This window comes from Marmota flaviventris, chromosome 14 (genome assembly GCF_047511675.1).
Source record: "Marmota flaviventris isolate mMarFla1 chromosome 14, mMarFla1.hap1, whole genome shotgun sequence".
NCBI lineage: Eukaryota > Metazoa > Chordata > Mammalia > Rodentia > Sciuridae > Marmota > Marmota flaviventris.
Window position 1 is genome coordinate 50607812 of NC_092511.1, and position 14071 is coordinate 50621882.

The window sequence follows — 14071 nt, forward strand, 5'->3', positions numbered from 1 at the left end:
TTCATATATTGGGGACCTCTTTAGGTGGACCATATTTTGATTCTTGGTTTTGTTATGAGATAAAAATTGTGAGATATTCAGAGAAGAGATTGCTCGAAATTTTTCTCCTTTATTTTCTTTTAAATACATTGCTGATTAATATCCAGGATACTTAAGTTTGCTGAGCAATTCTGGGTTGCAATGTTGTCATGGCTCTCTTGGTACTGAGAGAAGGCACCAGAAAATTTGCCTGTGCCTGGTAACATGGTCTTTGTGCAGCTGATTGGTCTGAGGAACCAGGAAGAAAGTCTTTGGTTGTTTAACTTAATACTGAAACCTCAGGCTCAGGGTGACATCTGCTTTTAATCTTCATTTATCTCATAAGCAGTACTGAAGGTTAAATGTGTAATTTTTATGGAAACATGAAAAGTAAATGTTTTTAAACAAAAAGCTTTGAGCAGAGATAGAATGTCATTCAAGAGGGAACATGCACAAATACGCATGATGCAGGAGTACTATAGTTTTGTAAAAAGAAGTGTGATTAAGCAACTGTGGACAGTAAAGAGATATTCTTTTTTTTTTTTTTAAAAAAAGTATTTTTAATTTTTTTTAGTTATCGGCAGACACAACATCTTTGTATGTGGTGCTGAGGATCGAACCCGGGCCGCACGCATGCCAGGCGAGCGCGCTACCGCTTGAGCCACATCCCCAGCCTTAAAGAGATATTCTTTCTGGCAGGCTTCATGGGGATGCCATTTTTGTTGCTCTTGAAGAAAGTGAAATTGGTTTTTTTTTTTTTTTTGGTGGTGCTCAGATTGAATGCAGGGCCCCACAATGCTATGCAAACACTATCTTTAAACTTCATCCCAAATCCTTTTATTTTTATTTTTTGAATTTTAACACAGGGTCTCACTAAATTGCTCAAGCTGTCCTAGAACTTTTGATCCTCCTGCCTCAGTCTACCAGTTTCTGGGATTACAGGTTTGCACCATCACACCTGGCAATGAAGAGTATTTTTAAAAAAATTTTTTTTAATATTTATTTTTTAGTTTTCGACGGACACAGCATCTTTGTATGTGGTGCTGAGGATCGAACCTGGGCCGCACGCATGCCAGGCGAGCGTGCTACCACTTGAGCCACATCTCCAGCCCAATGAAGAGTATTTTAAGACTGAAATAGGGGCCAGCTATACAGGGCATTCTAGGTTAACAAAATAGAGGTGGGACAGGAAAATGTAGAGCATGTTCAGGAAATGGTGACTAGTTCAATTCCATCCTAATGTGGTAACCACTCAGGAGTATTAGTGGAGGAGGCAAAAAAAAAAAAAGTGAAACAATGCTTGTCCCTTTAAATCTTGCTAACATTTATTCTTGCTTTTAAGCAAAGTATACATTTTTTTTGTTTATTTTTTACTTTTAGGTGGATATAATATCTTTATTTTTATGTGGTGCTGAGGATTGAACCCTGGTCCTCATGCATGCTAGGCAAGCACTCTACCACTGAGCCACAACCGCAGCCCTGCAAAGTATACATTTTTACATATAGGTGACAGCAGAATTCATACCTTTCAGTCATCTGCAGGAAAATCACGGTCTGTGAACAAACTGAAAATGGAGAGAGATGATAGGGGTAAGAGGAAAGGAAGGAAGGGATGTGTAACCTCCAGCAAGAAATTCAGTGTCACCCTATCCCCTCCACTACAGATTGAATTCAGGGACATTCTACTCCCCAGGTTGGTCTGGAGCTAGTCACTTGCTAAGCCTACAGAGTAGCTGGGATTACAGGCATGTACTGCCTCTCTTGGCTCAGTATCACAAATGTTAATAACCTTCATTTTTTTTTCCCCTCATTGAGCTAAACCTCCAGCCCAGTTAAACACAAAAGGGCAAACATTTCATCTTCTTGTAGATGTGTGCAGCAGATGATTCACTTACTCTAGTTTTCATTTTTGGGTAGCTCCAAGAGCAATGAATAAATGAATTGGGAGTGGTGTTTTAGGGAGATGACATCCTATATAACACAGTACTTGCTTGCTATTTGCTGCTATTTTTATATGATTTTTTTCACATTTGTAATTTCAATTTATATAAGTTTTTATACTCTTTTATTTGCTCTTGCTTTTATTTTTTATTTATTTATTTTTGGTACCAGGGATTGAACTCAGGCACTCAACTGCTGAGCCACATCCCAAGCCCTATTTTGTATTTTATTTAGAGAGAGCGTCTCACTGAGTTGCTTAGTGCCTTGCTATTGCTGAGGCTGGCTTTGACTCATGATCCTCCTGTCTCGGCCTCTTAAGCTCCTGGGATTACAGGTGTGTACCACGCACATGGCTTGCTTTTGCTTTTCAAGTTGTGGGTATGCCTAATTCTAGTTTACTAAAATTCTGAATAAAGATCTTTGGTGTGAGGATCCATCACCTTTTGTTCCCTTATTTTCTTTATTCACTACTGCCCTCTATGGTGATGATTTTATATATATATTTTTAATTTATTTACTTTTTTTTTAGTTGTAGATGGACACAATACCTTTATTTTATTTATTTATTTTTTATGTGGTGCTGAGGATCAAACACAGGCCAGCCTGGGCAATACAGAAGGAAAACCTATACTACTACTAGATGGGGAGAGTTGGAAAATGTAGTAGTACTCTAAATCGGGGCAGCGAACCATGGCCCATGGGTCTAATGTGGCTTGGCGCTCTTTTCCAATTTCCCCCTATTATAACCCTAGCTTTGGCTGTTTTGTTTTGCTTTATGATGCTGAGGATCAAACCCAGGGGATGGATATGTTTGGCAAGCTTTCTACCATTGAGCTATACTTTCTTGGTGCCTACTTTTAAGTTTTGATTGTAACATGGCCACATGCTCATTCATTTACATCTTGTCTGGAGCAGCTTTAGTCACTACAATAAAGTTAGTGGTTGTGACAGATATCATGTGGCATTCAAAGCCTAAAATATTTCCCATCTGAGTACTTACAAAAAAGGTTGCTGACTCCTGCCTCAAACATCTGTTTACAATATATTTAAATTATGTTTAATTACATATATGTAAATTATGTTTATAAGTTGGTTGCTTGAAACATACCTAAAAATTGGAAATAGGTACCTCTTCAGGCCTCTTGACTAATTTTATTAACTTGTTCCTTTTTTTAAAAAAAGTTTTTATTAGTGCCTTGTAATTATATATAATAATGGGATTTACTGTGACATAATTGTACATGGAATATAATTACCTCATTTCAGTACTCTTCTCCTCTTTCCCTATTCCCCTTCTTCTTTACTCTGTTGGTCTGCCTTCTGTTTTTTTTATTGTTCTTTAAAATTGCTGCTGTATAGATGTACATAAAGTTGGAATCCACTTTGGTATATTCATATATGTACTTAGCATAATTTTATCATTTTCTTTCCACATTTCCTCCCTTTTCCCATCTCTCCTTCCTCCCTCTCAGTCTCCTTTCTCTATTGCACTGATCTCCCCCCTACTTTTGAGGGGTTCACCTCCTTTTCCTTCCCCTTACTTTGCTTTAGATTCTGCACATGAGAGAAAACATTTGAACTTTGAGTTTGACTTAGCTTATTTCATTTAGTATGATGTTGTCCAGTTCCATCTATTTACTAGCAAATGCCATAATTTCATTCTTCTTTATGACTGAGTAAAAACTTCATTGTATATATATAGCACTTTTTTTTAATCCATTCATCTGTTGATGGGTGCCTGGACTTTATCCATAACTTAGCTATTGTGAATTTCTCTGCTGTAAACATTATGTGCCTATTATCATTGTAGTATGCTCATTTTCATTCTTTTGGGTAAATACTGAGGAGTGGGATAGTTGGGTCATATGGTAGTTCTATTCCTAGTCTTTTAAGGAATCTCCATAAGGCTTTCCAAAATGGTTGTACTAATTTGTAGTTTCATTCTTCTACATGTGGATTTTTTTTTTTTTTACATGTGGATGTTTAGTATTCCCAGCACCATTTGTACTAACTTGTTCTTAAGACTTGAGATCTGGGGCTGGGGATGTGGCTCAATCGGTAGCGCACTCGCCTGGCATGTGGTGCGGCCCGGGTTCCATCCTCAGCACTACATACAAAGATGTTGTGTCCGCCGAAAACTAAAAAATAAAATATTAAAAAATTCTCTCTCTCTCTTTCTCTTAAAAAAAAAAAAAAAAGACTTGAGATCTGTGATTAACAAATCAAAAACAGCAAAAAACTTATTGATGTTTCTGTAGTACTAAGTGCTAAGTATGCATTCTTAGTAAGATGTAGAATTTATATTTGAAAATTTTGTTCATATTTAAAGAATGTTAAAATTTATGCTTATTAGTGTAATGTAAAAATAACAAAATTTAATGTTTTGACCTCAGAATCACGTATATAATGTTATGAGCCTCAGAACCGACATATGAAAGCTAGTTTAAACTTTATAGGAAATGACCAATCAGAAACATGATATTTAGAATTACAATGGTAAAAGATTTTAAGAATTATTTGAACACCTGAGCCGGCTCAGTGGCATATATAGCTGTTAGTAATCCCAGTGACTTTGGCAGCTGAAGCAGGAGGATCTCAAGTTCAAGGCTAGTCTCAGCAATTCAGCAAGACCTGAAGCAACTTAGTGAGACCCAGTCCCCCAAAATAAAATAACTGGATGTAGCTCAACTGTAAAGTGACCTTGGGTTTAACCCCAGGACAAAAATAAATAAATAAATAGAACTGGGACCACAGGTGTGTGCTGCTGTGCCTATTTTTTTTCCCCCAGCCCTTTAGCCACCTTATTAACTCCTTATTATAAACATTATTTAATTACAATATAGAAATTTGAGATGTGTTAAAGCACATCTAATATTTTCTGCTGAGGTAACTAGTTTTAATATTTTTATGTATTTATTTATCTCACATGTACTTACTAAACATCTTAATTATGCACCATGCATTATACTTAGGATACAGCAGTAAACATTGAAGCTGTAGTTTCTGTCCTTGTGAATCATGTAGACAGAAGAGCATGTAGACTTTAAGACAGCAGTTGTAGGTAGAATAATTCCTAGTCTACTGTACAACATGAACAAAGAGAAAAGAAAAAAAAATGAAAAAGGTCTACTTATTAGACTGAAAGGAAAAGATGAAAACAGCATAGAACTAGTTTTCCTTGTTTGGGTTGTCAGACCCTGGTCTGAAGGTAGGGGCTTCTTATGAATATGACTGACTGGGGTCTTTCTCAGCTAAGGATTTGGCTTCTCTGGGACTCTCATATTAAGTTTCTTTTATGACAGATTCAATCTCAAAGCTTGACCTGGTCAGGCCAAGACATTAGCGCAACAGCTCCATCTTCCTTCTGGGAATCAGTTTACTTTATCTCTTGTCAGATCCTGAAGCATGTACTCAAGTAGTTCCTTAAGAAAGGGTATATAGGAAGTAATATTTTTCTTTTTTACTATTAAAAATGTCTTTATTTTTAGTCTCACACTTAGTAGTTTGGTTGAGAATATATTTCTAGGTTGTCAAATAACTGACTCACAATTTTGAAGGCATTGTTTTCAGTGAATGTAACCTGTCTCTCTGGAGGCTTTTAGGATTTTCTTGTTATCCTTTGTTTCCTTGTCATTGGTGTGTGACTAGGATTTCATTATTCAGGCTACTGTTTGTCCTTTCAGTCTGGAGACTGGTGACCTTTAGTTCTGGGAAAAGTTGTGCAGTCAGCCCTCTGAATATTTGGGTTCTATATTCAAGAATTCAAGAAACTGTGAGCCCTCTGAATATTTGGGTTCTACATTCAAGAATTCAAGAAAATGTAGATTGAAAATACTTAGGAAAAAAAATATTGCTTTTGCATTTAACATATGCAGACTTTTTCTTTTTTGGTCATTATTCCCTAAACAATACCGGTTAACAACTATTTACATAGCATTTAAATGATGTTAGCTATTAAAAGTAATCTAGAGATTATTTAAAGTATGTTTAAGTTATATGCAAATATTGTGCCACTTTACATAAGTGACTTGAGCATCAATGGATTTTGGTATTTGCTGGAGTCCTGGAACTAATCCCCACAGATACCCAGGGACAACAGTATTACTACTTTGATTATTTTCTTCCTTTTTTTTTTTTTTTCCTATCTTCTTGCTAGCATTCTAGGTTTTCAAATGTTAGACATTCTTAGACTGAATCTTCTAGTTTTCTTTTATTTTTTTCTACTTTCCATTTGTTTTTTTCTTACATTTATTGCTAGACTTTGTCTTCTAACCATTTACTTGAATTTTTCATTTGATCCTGTTTTTAATTTCCAATAGTTCTCTTTTCATATGAACAAAATATTATGTTTAGCCAAGTCATTTTTCAAATAAGGGAGATTTTGTTTGAACATAACTTTCTGTATTTGACTTTTTAAAGATTTATCCGTCTTGACTCTGTTTTTTTTCATATGTAGTTCTTCAGTATTCAGAATTTAGACTAGTTGTATCTAGCATTGGTGAAAGCTTTCTCCAGAGGCTTTTGAGGAACATCATATTTCTAAGATATTTTTGGATGTGATGTAAATAGAAGAAATTAAATGTCTGCAGAGGAACACTTAACCTATTAAATATTCTAATAATTTTTTAAAAATATTTTTATATGTATGGACCTTTGTATTATTCATTTATATGTGGTGCTGAGGATCGAACCCAGTGCCTCATACATGCTAGGCAAGCGCTCTACCACTGAGCCATAGCCTCAGCCCCTATTCTAATAATTTTATGTTTTGCATACTATAGTATATATTATTTTAAAAAGCACAATTTGATTCTCATTTCTAAATATCTGGAAAGTTTTATGGAAAGTTTTTATAGTAAAAATAGAAGCCTAGCTGGGTGTGGTGGGAATTATCTTGTAGAATATGTACACCTGTAACCAGTGTGGGAAACTTAGGGAGACCCTGTCTTAAAAAAATAAGGGCTATGGATGTACCTCAGTGGTAGAGTACCCCGAGTTCAAAACCAAACCAAACCCCAAAACAAAACAAAAACAAAACAATGCAGAAGCACTTTTAAGTGCATGTAATATCAAATTTACAAAATAGCTCAAGTTGACTGGCTGTTAGTGATACTTTTTTTAATCATCAAAGAATTGTATTATCAAAGAACAGTAGTATCAGCTTCTATGTTGGGAATTATCTTGTAGAATATATTTGAGTAGCTCATTCTTGAGAAAAAACCAGAATGGTTTGTATAATTGATCATTTTTGTCTATGCAAGAAATTTGCATTTATTGTATAATGTAGAAATATTTTACTGTATAATCTTTTTACCTACCATTAGAATCTCTTTACAAATGAAGAAAAAAATGTGTAGTGCAATATTATTATTATTATTTTTCCTTCTTGTGCGTCTGGGGATTGAACTACAGGCTTCTTGCATGTTAGTCATTTTATAAATGAAGAAAAATGTGTAATGCAATATTATTATTATTATTTTTCTTTCTTGTGCGTCTGGGGATTGAACTACAGGCTTCTTGCATGTTAGGCAAACATTTTACCATTGAGCTATGTCCCCAGCTGTAGTTTTGTTTTGTTTTTATATTCAATTTAAGAATGAATTTTACTTTTATCCATTTATGACCACATAATTAATAATACATTGAGCATAAAGTAAAATAGATACAAAATATATGGTTTTAAAGTGTTACTGGTCACCTTTGACTTATTAGGTCTTAGCTTTAAGCTGTAATTCTGTTTTTTGTACTGTAGGTGGCAGTAGAATATTGGTTTGCTAATGTACTGCTATGCTAGCAGCAACATAATGTTTAAATGTTTTCTCTGGAATGTTCAAGTTCAGAAAATGCTTAGAAGTTGGCTATTCAACAATAAGAATTTCTTAATCAAAAGGAAGTCTAAATATTTGGGTAGATATTTTGAATTTAGAAATATCATTTTTTGGACAATTTAAAGCTCTGTAAACAATCCCTTTTGCTGTAATTCTCTAGTTTTTGTATAATAGAGTTTTCCTGATTTCATGGAGCATTTTTGAGAATTTAGGTAATGATGTACAAGACATATTGGTAATTCTCTAAAGGATTGGTAGTTTATTGATGTAACTTTCTTGGGTTACTGGACATCATATTATAAACAGTAATTGTGGATTACTCAGCTGGGGTTTGCAGACTATTTTAACAGACTCAAATGACCTGTAATGACATGTTTTGGGTTTTCTTTCTTAATTTAGGGAAAAACCTGTATTAATCAGTTTTTTGTTCTCCTTTTCTCAAAACAACTACTCTGGGTATGGAAACTTGAGTTGAAGGACTACTTGGATAAGATTTTAAAGGATATGCCTATCTTCAATGTATTTACTGATTATTTACTAAGCCCGGAATGTGCTCTACCCTGTTTTGTATACAAGGTAAATGTCAGAGTTCTTTGTCTTACAAAATAATAAATGCCATAAGATAAAAATGATGTGGTGTGGTGAAGTGGATCCTATTTTAACTGCAGAAATACGAAAAAAATCAAGATTCTGGTTCTAATAAAACATCCACATTTTTAAAAATATTTTTTTTAGTTGTAGATGGACACAATATCTTTATTTTTATGTGGTGCAAAGGATCAAACCCAGGGCCTCACGTGTACAAGGCAAGCATTCTACCACTGAGCTACAACCCCAGCCCAACATCCACATTTTTAACTTTGTCTTAATTTAGAATATAGTTTTTATAAATTTGCATTACCATTATTTATCTTTGATGAAAATTTGTCTCAACTCATTCCTTTATTTAAATTCTTTTTAAATAAAGGAATTATAAAAAATTTCAAAAGTTATAATTATAATTTTATATGATCACTGGTATTACAAGCATGAGCTACTATGCCTGGTTCAAAATGTTTTATTGGATATAGCATACATACAGCGAAGTACACAAATCTCTTTTTAGTTATAATTTATAACTAAATTATATAAATTTTTGGTATTTTTTGGTGCTGGGGATTAAACCCAGGGGCATTTACCCACTGAGCCACATTCCTAGTGATTTTTTTAATTTTGAGACAGGGTCTAGCTAAGTTGCTTGAAGCCTTCCTAAGATGCTGAGTCTGGTCTCAAATTTGAAATCCTCTTGCCTCAGCCTCCTGAGTCTAGGATTACAGGCATGTACCACCATGCCTGGCTTATGTGTACTTTTTATGCAGGTTGAGTATCTCTTATCCAGGATGCATGGGACCAAAAGTATTTTGGGTTTGTTCAGATTTGGGGGTATTTATGTATAAAGAATGAGATATACTGGGGATTTGACCCAAATATAATCATGAAATTCATTTTTGTATTTAATATATACATAGCCTGAAAGTAATTTTATGCAATATTTTTAGTGTACCTTTATTAATTAATTTATTTATTTTAGTACCAAGGATTGAACTCAGAGGCACTCGACCACTGAGCCACATCCCTAGCCCTATTTTGTATTTTATTTAGAGACAGGGTCTCACTGAGTTGCTTAGTGCCTCACTTTTGCTGAGGCTGGCTTTGAACTTAAACTTCTCCTACCTCAGCCTCCCAGAGCTGCTGGGATTACAGGCATGTGCCACCATGCCCAGCAGTGTGCCTTTATTTTGACTGATTCATCACATTAGGTCAGAGTTGAAATTTTCCATTTGTGATATCATGTCTGCTCAAAAAATTTTGGATTTGTAGCACTTTAGATTTCATATTTTTGGATTAGGGATGTTTAATCTGTAGAAGAGTAATTTTTAATATCTTTATATGCCAGTATGGAATTATCTCTGAATGATAATGTTCTGAACATTATTCCCTGTTATGACATGATTAGCAATATAGCTCTTTCCCAGTAGTTTTCTACAGTCCTATCACAGAAGCTACCATTTATGAGATCCTTAAATTTCTCTTATGTTTATTCAGAGAGCATGTTACTTTCTTAAGAAATAACATTATTATCTATAATTCATTTAAAATGTGTTTATTCAAGTGAACATTTATTGAGTACCTGTTACGGCCCTGAAAACATTAGTGAATCAAACAACTTCCTTCCTCCTGGAACTGTTATGGGGTATGTCCTGACAGTAAACTAAAATAATGCGAATAAAGGAATGAAGGCAGAAAAATACTTATTTTTTTTATATACTTCCCTCCTTGCTTTCACCTCTATAATTTTTTTATCCCTTAAAGTCAATGACAGACTTTTACCTGAGATAGTGAATATTGCTTAATTATTATATTTGGCTTTCTTATAAGAAAACTAGTAGATTTTATAATCAAAGTGATAAATGTTCAAACTAATTTTATGTAAACTTGATGTTCAGAACAGAATCTCCCAGTATATACTTTTGCCATCCAATCTCATAATTCCCTTTTTTATAGAGTTGGAAAGTGACTGAATTTTCCTATTGAGAATTCTACTCTATGGATCTCACATACATATCATATATCAAGCCTTATATTCTCTTTTGCTATGTATTCCTAAAGTGAGTAGATCTTTAAGTCCTCTCTGGCTTTTTTTTTAGTATAGTTTTGCCTGTTGGCAAACTTTATATTAATGGAATTGTACAGTACTAAGTACTCATGTGTGGCTTCTGTCACTTAATATTATTTTTATGAAATTCGGCATTATTGTGTATAATTATAGATCATTCATTGTCATTGATGTAGAGCAGGGATCAGCAAACTACAATTCACAGGCTAAATCGGACACCTTGCCTGTTTTTGTACAACTAGTGAGCTGAGAATAGTTTTTAAAAATATTTTTTTATTTTATTTTTCTTTTTAGTTATATATGGGCACAGTATCTTTATTTTGTTTGTTTCTTTTTATGTGGTGCTGAGGATCGAACCCAGGATCTCACATGTATGAGTTGAGCACTCTACCGCTGAACCACAACCCCAGCCAGTTTTTATATTTTTAAATGGATAAAATAAATAAATAATTAAAATTGTCTTGTGACTTGTTGAAAATGACATGACATTAAAATTTCAATGCCCGTAGTAAAGTGTAGTTTTTGCCCTCAGGCCAAGTTGAGTAGATGTGATGAAAACTGGGTGGTTGGCAAAGTCTAAAATATTTATTATTTGGCTCTTTTCAGAAAATATTTTGCCAATTCCTGCTGAGTATACTGATATTTGAATATACATATCTATTCTACTGTTGATGGGCATTTGGGAAGTTTCCAGAGTTTACCTATTATGAACATAGGACTCTACTTTTCAAGCATTAAAATTGTTGTAAATGTTAGAAAATCATTCTTTACCCATGATGCCTCTTCCATTGAGAATCATTTTGGATCAACACTTAGGTTGATTTCACAAGTATATGTATATATAGTTTAATTTGGCTCTGTTTTGTCTTTACAAATAAGACTATAAGATAGGAACTTTTGCTCTGAGTTCTATTTCTTTTTTTTAAAAAAATTTTTATTAGTTGTTGATGAAATTTTTTATTTTTATTTTGTGGTTCTGAGAATTGAACCCAGTACTTCACACATGCCAGTCAAGTGCACTACCACTGATCCACAGCCCCAGCCCTTGAGTTCTATTTCTTTTGAACCTTTTTATATAACTGAAAAAAGTTTTTCTTAGAAGATGCACTATAGATAATTGAATAAATTACACTTTATTACTCTCCCTTGTCATACATTTTATGACTTCTTCAATAGTTCTTTGATGGCCTTAGTAACTAGTATGTCTTTTTTTAGAGACAGGATCTCACTATGTGTTGCCCAGGTGATCTGAACTCTTAGGTTTAAGTGATCCTTCTGCCTCATCTTCATGAGTGAAGGAACTACAGAGACATGTCAACTTTGCCTGGCTAATTATTGCAGTATTGTTTTTTTTTTCCTCTTGTTTTCATTTAAATTTTTTTTTTTTTTTTTTTAACTTTTAGGTAGACACAATATTTTTATTTTTTTGTGGTGCTGAGGATTGAACCCAGTGCCTCACGCATGCTAGGCGAGCGTGTTACTATTACTACTTGAGCCATATCCCCAGCCCCTTGTTTTCATTTTTATTATTAAATCTTTTAAATTTCTTTTGGCTCAATTCTTTCACTGTTATAGAACTGAGATAGGAATTTGGTACAAAGAGGGGGAGAGATGCTGAATCTCAAAGAAAGTGCCCTTGAGCCAGAGATGCAATAAATGCTTAGGAACAGTTGTTAACTCTCAAGAGACATGGCCTTGCCCATGCCTTTGTAAAATAAAGGAAATAAGCAAGCAAAGGAAAACTGATGCAAAATAATGTAAATTTTGCTATGCAGCTCCACCCTGGTTTCCACATATAGTTCAGCCCACAGCAACTGTCCCTGTATAAATATATTTTTTTAATACCTTTATTTTAATGTTTAGTTAGTTTCTTAATATGGTACTGGGAATTAAACACAGTGCCTCACATATGCTAGGCAAGCACTCTACCACTGAGCCACCACCCCAGCCCCTTCTTAAACATTAATACCCCACACCGTGGGTTGCTATCTCTCCTTCAGGAGATAGCCCCATTCTCCCTTGAATGTATATTCCTTGCTTTACCCCAAAGATATCTCTTTTGACATTGTCCCCATTCTCTCTTGGATATGTATCTACTTTTCTAAATAAGCCTCTGTCTATGCCTTTTTCTGGCATGTGCTGACATTTTTTTCTGTCACTTATGCCTGCTAGTCCTAGGTCAATTTCCCTCTTCTCTCTGAGAACTCCTTGGAGCCTTCTTCAGAGATATATCTTCTTTTGTGATTCTTTTTTTTAAAAATTAATTAATTAATTAATTTATTTATTTATTTTGTGGTGCTGGGAATTGAACCCAGGGCCTTGTGCATGTAAGGCAAGCACTCTACCAACTGAGCTATATCCCCACCAGTAGTTTTGATTCTTAAACAGTAATTTTTTTAACCTGGACTATATATTGTCCTTAATTTTTAAAATTAATTAATTAATTAATTTTACAGTAGAATGCCTTTTGACATATTGTACACAAATGGAGCACAACTTCTCATTCCTCTGGCTGTACATGGTTCAGAATCACTCCAATAGTGTAATCATACATGTATATAAGGTAATAAGTCTGTCTCATTCTACTATCCTTCCCATCCCCACAGCCCCACCTCTCCCCTCACTCCCGTCTACACAAACCAAAATTCTTCATTCTTCCCTATCTTCCTGCCCTACTATAGATCAGCATCCCCTTATCAGAGAAAGCGTTTGACTTTTGTTTTTTGGGGATTGGCTTATTTCACTGAGCATGATATTCTCTACTTCCATCTATTTACCTTCAAATGCCATAATTTCATTCTTCTTTAAGGCTGAGTAATATTCTATTGTGTATATGTACCATATTTTCTTTATTCATTCATCTGTTGAAGGGCATCTAGGTTGGTTCCATAGTTTAGCTGTTGTGGAATTGAGCTACTATAAACATTGATGTGGCTGTGTCCCTGTAGTATGCTGATTTTAAGTCCTTTGGGTATAAACTGAGTAGTGGGATAGCTGGGTCAAATGGTGGATCCATTCCAAGTTAAATAGTAATTTTTAAAAATATGTTAACCTAGGTACTTTAGTTGGACACTACACTAATCAAGTACTGTTTCCCAAGAGAAAGCTTTAGGGGCTGTCAGCAATATTGTAGAAATAGGTCCAAAAATGAAGGGGGAAGGAAAGAGCCTCTTTTTTTTTTTTTTTTTTTTTTTAGGGTGTGAATAACCCACATCTGCTTATTCTTTTTTTTAAAATAGGTATTGAATTTCTTTTTATTAATTATTTTTTTATTTATATGACAGCAGAATGCATTACAATTCTTGTTACACATATAGAGCACAATTTTTCATATATCTGGTTGTATAAAAAGTATATTCACACCAATTTGTGTCTTCATGTACTTTGGATAATAATGTCCATCACATTCCACTATCATTTTTTTTATTATTGTTCAAAACATTACAATGCTCTTGACATATCGTATTTCATACATTTGATTCAAGTGGGTTATGAACTCCCATTTTTACCACGTGTACAGATTGCAGAATCACATTGGTTACACATCCACGTTTATGCATACTGCCATACTAGTGTCTGTTGTATTTTGCTGCCTTTCCTATCCCCTACTATCCCCCCTCTTCTCCCC

The 14071-nt window shown here is 34.3% G+C and overlaps 1 protein-coding gene and 1 non-coding gene across 2 annotated transcripts in view; one reads left to right on the forward strand and one right to left on the reverse strand.

Annotated features, from left to right (window-relative positions):
* The window catches only part of Commd1 (copper metabolism domain containing 1), a 179864-nt gene that overhangs the window by 1376 nt on the left and 164417 nt on the right, over nt 1-14071 (forward strand). The gene's annotated exons all lie outside the window — the stretch shown is intronic.
* On the reverse strand, nt 12735-12808 carry Trnav-uac (transfer RNA valine (anticodon UAC)). The gene has a single exon. It is a non-coding gene; the product is annotated as a tRNA-Val (tRNA).